Genomic DNA, 17750 nt, shown 5'->3' with positions numbered 1-17750 from the left:
GAAAAAGAAAAGAAAAGAAAAAGAAAATAGAAAACAACCTCGGAACCTGCTACAGAGGGCCTCTGAAAGCCAGAAGAAAACAGGAAACAACCTTGAAACCTACCACAGAGGGCCTCTGAAAGCTTCTGCAGTATAGACTGTCAAAGCAGATGCTGAGCCTGATGGCCAACTGATGGGCAGAGTGGATGGAATTTTATGTAAGAAGTGGGAAATAGTAAGAGCTGGAGGGGACAGGAACTCCACAAGGAGAGCAACAGAACAAGATAATTTGAACACAGGGAACTTCCCAGAGACTCATACTCCAACCAAGGACTATTCGTGGAGATGACCTGGAACCCCTGCACAGGTGTAGCCCATGGCAGTTCAGTGTCCAAGTGGGTTACATAGTAATGGGAAGAGGGACTGCCTCTGACATAATCTGATTGGCCTGCTCGTTGATCACTTCCCCCTGAGGGGGGAGCAGCCTTACCAGGCCACAGTAGAGGACAATGCAGCCACTTTTGATGAGAACTGATAGACTAAGATCAGAAAGAAGAGGAGAACCTCCCCTATCAGTGGACTTGGGGAGTGGCATGCATGCAGAAAGGGGAGGGAGGGTGGGATCGGGAGGGGAGGAGGGAGGGGCTTATGGGGGGGATACAAAAAAAAAAAAGAAAGTTACTAAGGGGAACAGGCATGGACTCTATTGCCTGCTTCTTCATCATTCCCACCCTGATGTGACTTAATGAGCTGGGGTGGGTGGGTAGCTGGGGGAGGGGACTCCTCCCCTTTTCCCTTTTCTGAGGAATAGAGGAGGGGGCGGGGACTAAGATCGGGATGTAAGTGATTAATTAAAAGAAAAGAAAAAGCCACAGGCCAGGACGATTCTGTCCCAAGCTCTCTGTGCCCCAATCTGCCTAGAGGTGACTGAGTTGTGCCACCAGCTCCACTGCCCCTGGCGTTTCACACTGGTTAATACACTGCTGACCTTCCACCTCAGCTAGGTCTGGCTCCCCGGCCCGCTGGGGCTGATCGTGGGTGGTCAAAATTTGCCTGAAGCTGGGTGGGGGGAGTAGAAAACCCAGAAAGGACACAATTTAGAGGGAGGAGTAGTTCAGTCAGTAGTGGAGAACTTGCCTTAGCCTATGTGGCTCTGGCTTGCATCCAGGGAAACAAAACAGAAAATAAAAATGGGATGAAGAAAGCTTTTTCTTTTTTCTTTTTCTTTTTTTCTGCGGTGCCCAGGAGGTTGTGGAGAATAAGGAAGGCAACAGCGGATGATGGGTTCTATTGGAGGGAATGTGTTTGCCAGCTGACAGGCTAGAGAACCCTTTCTAGAAGGAAGCAGGAGTCATCAGATGCGCAGTCCGAGTCTGTTGAGTGTCCTGTGACCTTCTAATTTAAAAAAAAAAAAAAAGCAATTTAAAAAGGATTAGGTTTTGTTTTGTTTTTTGTTTTCAGTCCTCCTACCCCTAAGGCCAAGCTGGGATTTAGGAATGTGGAACCGTAGTCTCATTCTGCCTTTTCCCTTTGGTGACGTTGTTTTGAGACAGGGTTTCACACAGCTCAGCTTGGCTTCGCGCTGTTCACCTGCAGATGACCTTTAACACCCAGCCCTTACAAAGATTGGGATTATAAGTATGTGCCACCACCCTTGCCTTCAGTGTCGGCTTTGCTGACTTCTTTCCAGCCCCGAGGCCTGACGCTGGGGCTGAGCTGCTGCTGTATGCCAGCTCTTTGGTGACGGTGTGCAGAGACCCGGCTTCAAGCTGCTCACCAGGTTCTCCCTGCCCTTGCACCCTGCCGTATGTCTTCTACCCCCGCATTCTCTGAGAAACTCCAGAAACTCTCATTCTGTCCAGCTCCACCCCTCCCCCCCCTGTGGCCCCTCTAACCTTGGCTTGCCCACCCCAGCTTGGCCCTGGATGCACATTAAAGCAAGGCCTGCTCCCAGTTGGCCTGGGCCCCTCCCAGCTGTGATCTGCCCACTTGCTCTTGCTCTTCATCTCTCTGGTCTGGGATTCCTGGCTGTGCTCCCTGGCTTTGATACTTGCCTCTGTGCTCTCTGGTTTGGCAACTCCCCACATTCCGCTGTGGCTCTGGGGCCTCTGGATTTGTTGGTCAGCCCTCTGCTGTGTCCCCTGCTCTGGTTTTATGAACCAGCATGGCCCTCCATGAGGAATGTTCTCTCTGGTTTGGGCTCTGCAGAATCCCATGGCTAAGGCAGGAATGGAAGTGGCCTTGCAATGCCTGTGGCACCTTAGTTCTGGCCCTGGCCCCACTTGCCCCTTGAGGGAGGCTCACAGACAAGAAGCACCCCATAGCCCTTTCTGGTGGCTCAGGAGGTGGCAAGCTCTCTCCAGCTGCTGAGACTGTGTCTGAGAAGAGAACCAAAACTCCTTCCCTCAAAGAACATTCGAGTGGTAAGACACAAAGTAGGGAAAACGGCAGGTCTAGCCTATTGACTCCACTCTCAAATGGCTGCCATCATAATCATCCCCTAACTAGTCTTGTGGTCTGGTCTCTGTTAGATAATGGGAACACGCAATCAGCAGCAGAAGTGTGCCAGGAACAACAGTACTCCCAAGATCTCCTTAGGTGCAGGAGTGCTGATTGAGCTGAGACCAGCAGGAGGCTTTGTTGCCCTCCCTAGGACAGAGCAGCAACACAAATCTGCATGATTCAGAAGACTGGGACGAGTCAGCGAAAACCGCAGGACTCGGTTGGATTGCCCTGAGCGGTTCTCTGGAACGTTTCCCTGCAAAGTCAAGGGTTGAAGCACGAAGATCAGTGCAGTGATATTGATCCAAAAAGTGATGTCTCACTATCCATGGGCTTCTCTGTATCTCCTCTCCTTACCATCCACCCACGGATGCTCTCATCTGGCCAAAGTCACGCCCCTTGGATGAGACAGCTTACAACAAAAGTCTCACTTGCCGGCTCACAAGCCAGCCCCCAACAAAGCATCACATGTCCCCTTATAAGACAGCATCTAGGAAAACATCACATGACTCACCTGAGTCTTCAAAGAAACCAGAAACTTCCACTTCATATTCCGCTTTTTGTTTTTTTTAAAATGTGTTTTCCTTTAACATTAATCAACACACAATAAGAATAGTTATGAGAACCATAAAACTGTTAAGTAGTCAAACAAAATAACCTTAAAGTTCCATCAGTATTCAATAGTTACACAAAATAACCTTAAATTTTTACACAAAATAAACTTAAATTTTGTCAATGCACAATTCAAAGTAACTTAAATTTACACAAAATAACCTTAAATTCCTATAAATATACAATACGAGATAACTTAAATTTCCTTTAAATACAATAATTTTACCAAATAACCTTAAATTTCTGTCAATATATATTAATTTATAACAAAGTAAAATAACATATTAAATGATGAAAATCCTCCTCCCTACCTTTTGGGAACGGGGGAGTCATGTAGGCAAAGATATCTTTTGGGTACCCTATTTGAGATATTGTCCATGTCCTGGGGGAGCTAGCTGTATCTTCTGTCCATTGTCTGTTTTATCTGTCCAGTTCTGTGTTGTCCGTCTAGTCTCTGCGTCGTCTGTCCAGTCTCTTGTGTTTTGGTTGTCCTTTGTTTGGACTAGCCCTTTTGAAGATGATTTACACGCAGATTTTGGAAAAATCAGTAAGTAAGGCAGTCTGTGAAAATGTATCACCTGGCTATTTGCTTTGTGAAGACATTCATGGATCAGATGATAAGAGGTTTTCCCTGGTCAGATCTAATCTTTGTAAGTTTTGCTGGTAATCATATTTTGTTGTTCCCTGTAGATACATAAGCATAACCATGTGCCCATCTCAAAACTACTTCTTATAGTGTATTGGTTGACCTCGTTCTTCAGGTTTTTTTTCCCATAACCTAGTGTCTCAGCTGCTGTACCTTTTTTCACCAACATTAAGAAAACTTAGAGTTAACAAAGCATTATTTAGTCTGTCCCTGGGGTTTTTTACTCTTGCATATATATATATATATATATATATATATATATATATATATATATATATATATATTAATAGCTGCAAAAGAATTGTTTCATCTTATTGGCTACATATGCGAGAGCACTCTTGGCCTCAATTTGTGCAGGTATCCCCATAATTGCCATTATTCCCAATAAGTGTATAATTATACAATCAGCCTTTTCATACCTTAAAGCAGTCGCCCATCGAAACCCTGAGTATGTGTCAGTGGTATGTGTATAAACCTTTGTTTTCCAAATGCTGCAAAATGGAAAGACATCCATCTGCCAGATTTCATTTTGTTTGGTACTGCTAGGGTTACTGCCAGCAGGGAATGAAATTTGGTTGTAGGACATTTTTTATTATTTCTTTGGTGGTTGCCAAGTGATAGAAATTTTTTTTTCTTTAAACCTTTCCCATTAAAATGATGTTTCTCATGGAATTTGGAGGCTTTTATTAGTAATTGGTCAATTTCATAATTTTTTTAAAGATTTATTTATTTATTTTATTATTTAAACAGCATTTTGCTTGCATGTGTGCCTGCATACCAGAAGAGGGCACCAGATCTCACTATAGATGGTTATGAGCCACCATGTGGTTGCTGGGAATTGAACTCAGGACCTTTGGAAGAACAGACAGTGCTCTTAACCTCTGAGCTGTCTCTCTAGCCCCAATTTCATCGTTTTCTTATGCCAATGGGCCTGGCAAACCTATATAAGACCAAATATGAGTAATATATAATGGATAGATTCTCCTTTTGATGGCCTGTTGTAACCACATAATAATTAGGTTAATTCTGAGTTATCAGGAACAAATTCAGCAGTTTCTATATGCAAAGCAACTCTTTCTTCGTATAAAGAATCAGTAGTTGTATTAAGAGATTCAGGGAACTCTAGTAATACTATGAGGATTGCATACAGTTCTGATTTTTGAACTGAGGTATACGGACTTTGGGTCGCCTTGCTTATTTTGTCGACTTACAGACTGTCATCCCCACATCGTTCGCATCACTGTAGGATGTTGGTGCCTCTGGAATTGGTGTTCTCTTTACCAATTCATATAAACTGTGTGTAAACCTTCTGAAGTGGCCAATCTGGATTCCAAGGTTTTTGGGAAAGTATACTGACATCAGCTTCTGTATCCACTGAACCTTCTATTTCAACACAATTCATTTGCCAGAACACATGTTTTTGAGTACTTCCCAAAGCCCTTGTTCTTTCTACTGGAGTAGCCTTGCTGTTGATGTAAGGAAACAGTAACAGCTGAGCAATTCTGTCTCCTGCATTAATTTGCATCTCCTTTTTCACATTCGCTATAATTTTAATTTCTTCCTTGCAATCCCTATGATTCCCGTATGCACAATAAATCTTTGAGAAGTTAATCCGCTTCTTCCCAGGATTATTCCTTCTGTCCCTGAAGGTAAAGGACCATAAACACCAGTGGTTATCTTATAACATTTAACATTTGTGGATAGTGTGAGAGGTGCATCTGTGGCCAGATCTAAAGCTCCACCGCCTTCAGTAGCATGCATTAGCTCATCAACACTTAGTCTTGATTTTTCTGCCCACTTGGTACCTCCTGGCTGATGGAAGGAAGATGGCTCACATTGTTGAGGGGCCTCAGGCTGACAGGCCTCTTTCTTCATTTCCTGATGGCAAGAGGTTACCTTGTATGTCTCTTTTAGACTTATGTTTTCCTTTGCCACAGCGGCTACAAAACCCAGGAAGCTTTTGCATTCCATTGCAGCTAGGAACTACTTGTTTTCTTTTATGAATACCATTTTCTTCAGAGTTAATTTGCCTACTATTTTGAACTCTGAAGCTTCTAGTCTTACAATATCTTTGGAAATGGACAAATTTACCACAGTTATAATACTGGCATTTTGATTTCTGAGATTTCTAGATACAGCTTGTCCAATGTTATTGGCATTATGCTCCTGAGAGCCAATATCAGCTTTCGCTCTTATCCACTCATTTATTGGGGCTGCTAGTGCTTTTAACTGTCTAATTACTCTCTTACATTCAAAATATTTGGGTTTTCAAATGCCAAGATCTCTATCAGTGACTTTCTGGTTTCAGGATCTGGTATGGCTCTATTGACAACGGAAGTCAATCTCTGTAAGAATTCAGTGAAGTCTTCTCCAGAGCCTTGTGTTACTTTAGTAAAGGAGGTGGGGTTCTGCCTAGGCTCCTCAACCATGTCCCACACTCCTAAAGTTGCAGTATGACATTGTTCAAGACCAGATTTGCTCTTGAAAATCAGCATAATGTCCTTCACCAAGGGCATTTCATTGTTAAGGTCTTTAACAATATTTATTCCCCTTGCTATGTTACATTGTTCCCTTTTCATGACTTTATCTCTCCACCACGATAACCATTGTAATTGTTGAGCAGCTTCTAGAACAGCTGACACTGAACTCTTCCATCTTGGGGAATACAACTGTTTTGTATACCCCAGTTATTTAATACTTATGTAACGAACGATGAATGCACCCCATACCTTAAAATAGACTCTTTAAAACGTTTTAAGTCTAGTATGTCTATTGGATGCCACACCATCTCATCATAAGCTTCACCACCATCCTTAGGAGGCATATGCTGCACAAAGACCGGGAAGGCTGATGGTGCCTGTATAGCCACATCTCTGGGGGTGCACTTGGCTTGACAGTAACCCAGTTACCCTGTACAGCCTCCTGCTATTCCCAGCCCCTTGCCTTACAGAGGTGCTGGGCACCTGGTAGTGAAAGTTCATGGAGCAGGGCGGAGTAGCAGCCTGCCCTCCAGCCTAGTTTGCTTCTCTCTTTCATCATGCCAGAAATTCCCTGTGTCAGACACCAAGCCTGAACCCCATTGTTCTCCTCCCACTGGGTCCTTTTGCTTTCCAACACCTCAGCCTCGATTCACAAACTCTCTAGGTTCATAGCCAACTCTGCAATCCTTTCTAACACCAGAGAACTGAGGGAACCTTCTGAGTTTTCAGCTTTTCCTCCAGTCTTTTTCAAAATGGAATATATGAAAACTACAAAGTGCAAAGCAAAACCAGAAAATCCCCTCTGGGAGCAAGACAGGAGACCACCCAGCAGCAATAGCCACTATTTTGCCAACCTCCTTACCAACCCATCAAAACCTCTACTACATTAGAAGGGAAGTTACCCACTGTGCCTAAGCCACAGCTGGGCGCCACTTGCAGGCTTAGATTTTTCACCAAACCTACTTTAGGGTTCTTAAATTCTTCTACCTCCCTTTCACCCACTGACCAGAGGTTGGGGAAAAAGAAGGTTATTAGGTAAAAGGGGTTGTAGACCTTTTTAGAAGTAGTTCCTGAGGTGAGTCCACTCCTCGTTGTCTTAACACCAACAGTCCAGTCCAAAGGCTAACACCAAGCAGCAACACAAATCACATGATTCAGAAGATCGGGACGAGTCAGTGAAAGTTGCAAGACTCAGTTGGATTGCCCTGAGAAGTTCTCTGGAAGATTTCTCTCTGCAAAGTCAAGGGTTGAAGCACAAAGATCAGTGCAGCAATGTTGATCCAAAAAGTGATGTCTCATCATCTGGCTTCTATGTATCTCCTCAGAGTCCACCCACAGATGTTCTCAGCTGGCCAAAGTCATGGCCCTTGGACAAGACAGCTTACAACAAAAACTCATGTGCCGTCTCACAAGCCAGCCTCCAACAAAGCATCACATGTCCCCTTATAAGACAGCATCTAGGAAAGCATCACATTGGCTCAACTGAGTGAGTTTTCAAAGAAACCAGATACTTCCAATTCATTTTGTTTGTTGTGGTTCAGCCCTAGCACACACCTTTAATCTGAGAACTCTGTTTATTGGAAACAGGTGATTGTGGTGTGGCTCAGCTTTAACACACACCTTTAGTTTTAGAGCTTTCTGTACACAGGATTTAATAAAGTTAATACAAGGTCAAGAGGAAGAAAGCAGAAGAAAGCCAGCCAACAGGGATTAAGCAGTAAAAAGGGACTTTGAGAAAGGTATTTAAGACAGTGTGGAGTAGAAAGAGCTCTTTAGCTCCTTGGCTTTTAATGCTTTAGCTCTTGGGCTCTTTAGGTTTTTGGCCTTGAGTTTTGGCTTTTTCCTCCTGGGCTATTGGCTGAGTTAGCAGGCCTTTCCCCCATTGGCCCCTAAGCTGAGCTAGCAAGCTTTTAGCTTTGGGATTTTGGCCTTTTCCTTCTGGGATGTGAGCTGAGGAGGGTGCTTTCTCTGCCTCTCTGAGCTAGTAGGTTTTCACCTCAGCATCTAGCCCTGAGTCTTCATTGGTAAAATAGAACGGTTGGGATTTTCATGTTTTACAGCAGCAGGAACTTAAGTCTAAGAACTGGAAAGAGAAATGCATTGTTCTGCAGGGACTGAACCATGAAAGTGCAAGAGAAGTGACAGAAAAGGTGTTGTGGGTCTGGAGTCACTCAGTGATTCACCAGTCTGACTCAGGTTATGGTTTTAGTAAATGAGAGGCTTTTGATTAACAAGAGACTGGCCTGGTCTAAACCAGAGAGAGAGAGTTCTCTAGGTAATATCCTGGCTATCGTTAGCCAAAGGATTATACAGGCAGACCCCACAAAGTTATAATTTTGGGGAGCCAATTTAACTCATATACTGTCTGGGTGCAGGCAAGGCTTGATTTTGCAACAGAGGTCCAGCAGGTGCCTTGGCTATCCAAGCAAGCAGGCGTTTCATACAAAAGCAGAACTTAGCAGTTAGACTGCTTAATCTTGTGGCCCATTACCTTGTAGGAATGGCTGAGGCAGCGAAATATTTTGCAACAATCAGCAACATTTTAAGACTAGCCCAACTGCACTAGGAAGTGGTCCATCTGGGGTCGGCTGACAGGGTACATTCAATGCAGGAATAATTTCCTCGTGGCTTATACAAGCTAAAAACAATTTTGTTTTACAAGCCTGGTACGGTAAATTTATCCTCTGAACATCGTGTTTACTATCATAAAGGGGGCACTGTCAATCAGCGATGTAAGATCAATGTGGGAATTTAAACTTTTTTTTCTCTGTATGTGAACAAGTCCCTCCAAGGTGTAATTTACAAAGAAGCCAGGTATGAACAAAATGACACCTTGGGAAATAATAATCACTACAAAAAAATTCGAACCTTTAAAAAGAAAGGACACTTTCTTCCTTACAGTAAAACTGGCATAAATATACTTGCACAGTTTGTTAAGATTTTCCGTGGTAAAAAACAAGCAATATATGACTCAACTCTTTTGCTCACACTTTCATAAAAACATCTCCAGACTTCTGCAAATAGTTGAAAGAGCTGCTTGAGGGGCGAGAGATGAATCAGTGGTTAAAATGCTTTTGCCATATAATCATGGTGGCTGGAGCTCAGATCCCGGCACCCATTGAAAAGCCACACGTTTCTAACTCCAGCTCCACTTTAATTCTTCCTGCTGTTATCCAGGGAGGAGTTCAGGGCTTGTGTTATTGCTAGAATTGTGGCTGAAGTAGTGATGTGTATTTCAAAATGAGTCTTACTGGCAAAGCTGAGGTTTTATTTGTTCTCTCATGGTGAATTGGTACCTGTTGGGCAACAGTTTCCTCTGATACTGAAACGTTCCACCCTTCGTTCACCCTGTTCCTTAAGCAGGAAGGCAAACAACTCAGAAGATCTCAAAAAGTCCCTGAAGCTGACCAGATTCACTGGGCCCCTCCCTTCCAGAATTAGTAATAAAAGTTGAGAGTCTCTCTCAGGCGAAAGGAAGCTGAGCTGCAAAGAAGACTCAAGAGTTGACCTAAGACCAGAAGACTAGAAGACGCAGAAGCAAGTCAAGCAGCTTGGGAGAAGTTTAGGCTGAGTCACTTGGAAAGGCCACTCTCTAACAGGCTGGGTGGTATCTCCAGGTTCCCAGCTCTTGTCAACTGTCACCCCTACTGGGTTGGGCCATGATGGTGCAGCTGCCTTTGAGTCGTTTCTGCTCCTGTAAATAACCTCTCACCCATATTCCTGTAAACAAGTGAACACACTGGTTCACCAAGTAGGACTTTTGTCTGTCCTGGGTTCCTTGAAGGGGGAGAAAAAGTTTTTGTCACACAGTAGTACTTACTGGGTTTTATAACTGTAAAATTCTATTTGTTCTTTGTAATTAGGAGGCACAGTGAGAAGCTTTTTTGAAGGGTAATTATGTTTTGTTTTGCTATAATTGACCACAATGGACAATTTCTTAAAAGACAAATGTACTAGTCAGGACCAGCTTAGCTATGCTGAGATGATTTAGGTAGCTAGCCCTGTGCTCTGCAGAAGGGAATCAAGATGTGTATGATTAGTTCACAACACTCAAACTTCCCACTCGGGCAAGGGGGCGTGTTGAGATCCTGGCCCCAGTTGGGGTAGCCAGGGCCTCCACCGTCCAAAGAACATTGGTTTGCGTTCTTTCGGGTGACATCACAATCAGCTTTGAAGCCCTGAGGGCTGTAGCTAGGGCAACTCCAGAGTCAGGCATCATTTGTGAGGCTTGTCCCTGATGTGTTACCTTCGCAGTTAAGGCCTCGTCTCTTGCTAGGACAGACAGTCTGATTTTGAAGTTCTGGGGCTTCAGCTGGTTACTGTGCCCTGCTGGGACCCTCCTAAGGAAGTATTTCTAGAATTTCACAGAATTTTCCACGGTGGACACTGGTGAACTGCCAACCAGTCATTTTCCTATGTTGCCAGCTCAGTTAGGCTTTCATACTTTGACTGACCCTAGCGCCCAAGGTCAACTCTATTTATGAAGAAGAGCTATTCTGAGCTCTTCATCCTGTGGCCTGATGGGCTTCCGACCCTCCACCAACCTGTGGAGTATACATCTCCTGGAAGAAGGGATCCTTTGGACATCAGGAAACAACCACCCAGGAACACCTACCCAGAGCCAGGCCGATGGATGCTTCTGCTTGGGACCTGAAAGGCTATGCCATACCAGGGAGCTAGCGCCCTCACAAAAGCAATCCAAGTAGCGTCTCCATGTCGCAACCAAAGCAGCCAAGGAAGGAGATGAAACATGAAGCTTCGGGACAAGGTGGAAAAAGGAGACGCCAGGATGAGGAGGGAGCAGAGATAGTGTTTAAAGAGCCCAGCATGGCTCAGAAGAAGACACCTAGGGAGCATGGAGACCTAGAGCTTCAAACTGAAAAGCCAAGCAAGGGCCAGATATGGAAAGCCCAGGAAGAGAGTCCAAGACAACTAAAGCCTCTAGACTGTGCCAAAGGTCCCCAGCAGCAGGCTGTAACTGAGGGGAAGTCTGCTGATGGTGGCAAGGGTCACAAGAGGCCCTATTGTGTTTACTGCAGCACCTTCACCACAGTGAGCATGTGAAGCCACACAGGGCTCTCACAACTTCTACTCACACCTCGAAGGTCAAAGGTTGTGTGGAAGCGCACAGTCACAGATCTGAAATGACACAGAGGGATCTAAAATAGTCTGTGGTCATTGCCATTAGAGAATGTGTCACACCAGACGAAACAAAAGTGTCCAAGGATAAACCTTGTTACACTACAGAAAGTTCGAGTACAGCTTGAAGGAAGAAGGGGACACAACTTGGAGCCTGACTTACTGGGAACACAGGCTCAAACCTTTGTCATTCATGGCAGCAATGGGTCATTCCTCAACAAGACATCAGTATTTGTGGTAGAGAAAGAGCCCCTTCCAGGCCAAGAAAAGGGGAGAGGAATGTCTCAAGTCCTTGATATTACAGAGGACATGGACAAGAAAGTCAAGAATGCATTAGGCCCAGGGCCCCAAGAGGAAATTTTAGGTAGTGGATTCAAACAGCAAATCACTCCAGGTGATATCCAGACACTGGAGAATGGTCAATGGCTCAATGATGAGGTTATTAGCTTCTATATGAATCTTCTGGTTGAGAGAAATGAAAAACAAGGCTACCCATCTCTTCATGTGTATAGAACTTCCTTTTACCCCAAACTAAAGCATGGAGGCTACAGTTCTGTTAAAAGATGGACTCCAGGGACCAGTCTCTTTGAAAAAGAACTTATCCTGATACCTATTTACTGCAAGGTACATTAGAGCCTGGCGGTAGTGGATTAGGAAAACGAAGTATTGCATATCTCGATTCCGTGGGACAGACAGGGCAGACTGTTCGTGAGACCATCTTCCAGTATTTACAAAAGGAGAGCAAAGCTCAAAGGAACATTGAGCTGGACCCTTTGGAGTGGAAACGAGACAGTGTGAGTTCTAAGGAGATTCCTCAACCACTGAATGGGAGTGATTGTGGAACGTTTGCTTATAAACATGCAGGTTGCATTTCTAGAGACCAACCTGTAACCTTTTTTCAACAGCCCATGCCCATTTTTCAGGAAGAGGGTGGTATGGAAAACCCTGCACCGTCACCCTAACAACAGCCACCTGGTTGCTATGACACACCCCTGCCCTTTTCCATCCACCTTTCTACATACCTCGAGTAGGGTGAGTTGAAGACTTACAAACAGGTGCTGAGCTGTCTGGCATGGATGGAGCCCGCTCTCTTCACTATAGCCCTAACTTGGGATGTGGGGGTGCTGCCCCTCGTGCCGTCTAAGGACGCAAGCCAGCAAAAAGCAATGCTCAAAAAGTGTTGTTTTAATGCTGGATTTAGTCTACGGATTGATTATTTTCTGTCTTCCTGCCTCCACCCCACTGATTGGTTTTCATTAACTCGTTTGCCAACCGCGGTTGTCATTTTCCAGTTAATTACCTGTTCCGCTCCTTGTTTGAGCTGTTTGTTCCTGAAAGGGATGCCCATCACAGTGTCTTTTCTTGCTGAAGATTAGGAGGAGCATCGGCAGGAAGTGTTGGCTATTAGCATCTCTAATGCTGGAGTTGTAGCTGTTAAATTGAAGCTGGAGGGGGGGGGTCGTTTTTTTATGTATTTTTTTTTAAAGCTTGAAAATGGTACAAGAAATGGAAGCGAGTTGCACAGACTGGTGTTTTCTAAACCACCAGACTCTGCTGGACTTGTAGAGCATGTAGAACTGGGGCCAAGCTACTGACTGCCCATCCAGGACTATTAAGGAAAGCATCATGGTCATTTAAATACACATTCCTTCCCAAAATTAAGGAGGCCTGCCTTGGTTTTGGGAGTTGATTTGAAGAAACTGTAATGGTAAAGGTCCATTTTAATCCCAGTTCTCACTGAATCCAATCCTCAGCTTTGCCAGGTCTGTATTGTTTTGTTTTGAAAAGTTCTATTCAACTTTGGGTTTTTTTTTTTTTTCTTACAAATTTTTGGTATATATTAAGCTGAAATTGAGATTTCTGTCTGTCTGTCTCTCTGTCTTTCGAAAAGTTAGTAAACTCTCTTGCTCCTGGTTTATGGGGCTCAGGAGCTCTTGGTGGGGCGGGTCCGTTTCCTCTTTACCACCACAGGCTTCTGGCTTCGCAGGACAGCGCTGGCCCTGTCGATGGCCACTATTCGCATATCAGGGTGCTACTTGTTCTTTTGGATCATGTGCCTGATGCTGCTGAGGGTGGCCAGAGCATTCGTATTGACGGTGGCCTTCACGTAAGAAGTGGTGCGTTGCCGCTGATCAGATCTGCATTTCATGACCGCCTTGACCCCTTTGCCATCAGCCAAGCGCGGCTCCACCCCCACAGTCTTGAGCTGAATCAGCCAGGAGGAGTCTTCAGATTTCTGGGCTTGGTGCTGTGTGCCTGCTTGTTCCTCTTGATCAGAAAACGAGCTGTTCCGAACGACCAGCCACTGCACAGGCATGGCGGCCGCTGCGTCTGTAGAGAAGTGGGCATGTGAAGGATGTCAGGAAGAGAAGCAAGCCCTGGCTAGGCAGCTAAGTAAACGGGAGCACAGTAGGGGAACAACGAGCAAGAGTTGTGCCAGGCCTGAATGAGTGACTGAAGGAGGCAGGCCGAGCTAAGGCGGCTGTGACGGAGAGGTGGAGGCAGGAAAACTAAAACTCCACTTCTGGCAGCGGAGATGAGGGCAACCGATGGTGCTTGGACGTAAGGAGGAAAAATATGGTGGAGAGAGAAGTGGCGGCTACGCTGGACGGAGAGAGAACTCACTCACCTCCTCTCCCTATGGCAGAGATTTTTTTTTTTCCATTAGATTAACATTGCCACATCTCGTTCCACTGTGGAAGTGGGGATTTAGTACCTAGGGTTGATAGTGCCAATTATCCAATAATGCATTTTACATGTGCTAGTTTGTATTTCGATTTTCTATTCATTCTCTTACTGTTGTGTTTATGTAATTTTTATTCAACAAAGATTAAAGTTACTTAGAGCATATTTTGCGAGATCTGCTGGTGCCTTCTGTTGCTTTTATGGTGTAGGGACGAAACCGGGGTTATGTGATGAAATCTGGAAAGCAGATGCCCAGGGCACGGCTCGCCAGCTTAAACCAGCTATGCGTTGTGCACATCAGCGACTGTTATTCTGTCCTGGGCCTCTGTAATGAGGATGGAATATTCCTGAGAGGATCTGCTCCTTTATCTTGGATTGTAGAGGGAACCTATATGTGGAGCTTAGTTGAGCAGAGTCCAGCTGGATCCTTGTAGAGCTGCAGCGATGGGCAAACTTAATGTAATGGGCATCCCCGTGTACATTTGTCATTGACGAGGGGCATTCTTCACTGAAGCCAGTCTTCCCTGTTATAAATGGAAATGCAGCTCCACTGCCCGCCACTCTACCAAAAACTGGTGAAAGAAAACGGTGTCTATAGTTTTGCCCAGATTTAGGGAGAGAAAATTTGATTCTCTCTTGTCTATAGCAACTTGACCATGCACAGAAAAGACAACCCAGAGTTGGGGGAGTGGGTCCATTGGCAAAGTACTTGTTGTGTATGTGTGAGGATCCAAGTTATACTAGAGGCCCAATTAACATAAACCATGATGGGTGGCTATGAGACACGAGAACCCTGATCCTTTTGGGCACAGTGGTTTTCATCCTTTTCTTCCCACCCACCTACTCCCTTGTGAGTATGTCTTTTCCCAACCAACTGTCCTTGCTTCTTCTGCAAGCAGATGTCTCCATTCAATTCCTTGAGGACAGACGGTCCTAGAAATCCTTCAGATGGCCTTCTGAACCTTGTTAACATCCAACATCAGCAGTGTCTATCTTCCAGTGCTTAATGTGTATGCTTTTCAAAAGAGCGTACATGAACCAGATAGATGGCTGAAAACTAAAGCTCAGCGGTGGATGGGAGGGCTTACCCACTTAGAACATATAAGGCCGTGTGTTCAATCCTCAGCACCTCAAAAAAAGAAGAAAAACAAGAATTTGAAAAGTAACACATACACATTTGAAGGAAGTTTTTTTTCAATGCTCAGCAGGTAATAAAAACTACAAACTAAAATAGTTAAGTCGAATACAAGAAAAAATGCAATATACATGTCAATAAACAGGCCATCCAATATGTTATTAGATTACAGGAAAGGAAGCCTACAAATAAAAAGAGGGCTGATCATCATAAAATGTTTAGAAACTAGTCAGTTATTAAGAAAACATCAGGGAGGGCTGGAAAGATGGCTCTGTGGTTAAGAACACTGACTTGTTCTTCCAGAGGCTCCAGGCTCAATTCCCAGCACCCACATGGCAGCTCACAGCTGACACCCTCACACAGACATACATGCAAGGCTAACCATAAATGAATATAAAATTAAAAAAAGAAAAGAAAAGAAAACATCAGGGGCTAGAGATATGGCTCAGTGGTCAAGAGCACTGTCTGCTCTTTCAGAGGTTCTGAGTTCCATTCCCAGAAACCACATGGTGGCTCACAACCATCTATACTGGGATCTGGTGCCCCCTTTTGGCATTCATGTGTACATGCAGATAGAGTACTCATATACATAAAATAAATAAATCTTAGGAAAAAATGATGGGGAGATGAATCTCTGTGAGTTAGAGGCCAGCCTGGCTTACATGGTGAGTTCCAGGACAGCCAAGGCTACACAGAGAAAGCCTATCTGTCTGGAAAAAACAAAATGAAAAAAAAAGAAGACAATAATAAATGAGTGTCTATATATAACATAGCAAACATTGCAGAGAGATTTGAGCTAAGCTTAAAACTAAAATTAGTGAGGAAATAAAAGGGAGAAAGGCACATTTAATGATACTCAGTTAAAGAAGAGCTTCAGAAGCAGAAAAATACATCAGAAATTACAAAAAAATAGAGTGGTACATTTGGTGCTGTTTAGGAATTTAAAACTGAGGTGTATCAAAAGACAAGCACTTTATTTGAAAACAAAAAAAATATTTAAAAAAATAAAAAAAAGAAAGACACGCTTCAGGAAAATTAAAAACTTGAAAATAAAAGCTGATCCACAGCATTGTACTAGAAGATAAAAATATAAATATAGATAATTCAGAACATAACTAAGACTATGTCTAAAAATTAATAAGCACCCTTGAAATTGTAAAAAAAAAAAAAGACAAGCACTAAGCTGGGCAATAGTAGCACACACTTTTAGTCCTAACAGAGGCAGACAAATCTGAGTGTGAGGCCAGCCTGATCTACAGAGTGAGCTCCAGGACAGTCCCTGTCTCAAAAAGTAAAAATACCCCAAAACAAATAAACAAAAATCAAAAGATGAGCACCGAAGAGCAAACTCTCAAAGTTCATAGCAATTGTGACTGAAAAATCTCTGTCCTAGAGTGAGGATAGAGAGCCCATGTAAGTCAATGAAATGCTAACACTTTCCCCTTCACAAGAAAATTAACAAAAACACACAGTTCACAAGTAATATGCAAATACTCAGCAAGCATGGGAAAAATAGAAACACAAACAGAACAGAACAATACTTTTCAATGTATACACAGATGAAAGTTCTCAATTAAAAAACCTGTAGCTTTACTTTCTGTGTATAAGTGTTTCGGCTGCATATATGTATGTGTACGACATGTATGGCAACTTAACCCTCCTAATTCAGAAGAGGGTGCTGCTGGTTCCCTTGGAAATGGAATTACGGGTAGCGGCCATCTGGTGCCCAGGTTATGGGAACCAAACCGGCGTCCCGTGTAAGAGCCGCAAGTAATCTTAACTGCTGAGCCAACTCTCCAACCCACACAGGTAAACAATTTTTAAAGAATACACTTGGAAGTGTTGAGCTAAGGGCTGGGGATATAGCCCAGTGGTGCCACGCTTGCCTAGCATGCATGAAGCCCTGGGGACTGATCCTCAGCACGCATAAATCAGGCGTGGTTGCGCATTCTTACAAATCCAATACTAGCGAGGCAGGGGCAGGGACTTACAAGTTCAAGATATTCAGTCTTCAGCTACCTAGTAAATTCAGGCCAGCCTGGGATACGTGTCTGTGCTTTTTTTTTCTCTTGAGTTTTCATCGCCAGCAACAGTAATGCTGTTATGAAGTCGGCAGTGCCAGGGGCTGGAAAACATGAAGGATAGTTTTTTTCGGGGAGCATAAATGGTGTGACTGTGTTCAGATATCATAAAATAATTTAAGTTGAGGGAGTTATTTGTATATCCTGTGTTGTTAATGCCATTACCACTCAATTAGACACCTCATTTAATATCCTGGGTATAGCCCATGCAGAACGGCAGAGAAAGAACATCTGGATTGTTGGGCTGAAGGACGCTTGTTCGTAACACATCCCTGTGAGCCAAAAAGCTGTCAGGGTGTTTCAAGAATCAAGAAACATCTGGAAACTTGCTGATGCCTCTATTTCCAGGATAAGTCCCAAAGAGCCTCTCCCATGAAACCAAAGACCGCAACGTTATTAATATCAAGGTCTGTACAAAACAGCACTGGGGTCTGGCAGCTCAAGAGACCCATGGATGGGTACCTTTTTTTGTGTGTGTCATGAAGCTGTAG

General features: G+C 44.0%; 2 pseudogenes; one reads left to right on the top strand and one right to left on the bottom strand.

Moving 5' to 3' along the window:
* Positions 1 to 10932: 10932 nt before the first annotated feature.
* Positions 10933 to 12399, top strand: LOC129678545 (sentrin-specific protease 2-like; annotated as a pseudogene).
* Positions 12400 to 13282: 883 nt separating this feature from the next.
* On the bottom strand, positions 13283 to 13675 carry LOC129678544 (60S ribosomal protein L28-like; annotated as a pseudogene).
* Between the last annotated feature and the right edge of the window lie 4075 nt (positions 13676 to 17750).

Source organism: Psammomys obesus, unplaced genomic scaffold, assembly GCF_907164565.1.
Source record: "Psammomys obesus unplaced genomic scaffold, mPsaObe1.curated_primary_1811, whole genome shotgun sequence".
NCBI classification, from domain to species: domain Eukaryota; kingdom Metazoa; phylum Chordata; class Mammalia; order Rodentia; family Muridae; genus Psammomys; species Psammomys obesus.
This window is presented reverse-complemented; position numbering and strand designations above follow the sequence as displayed.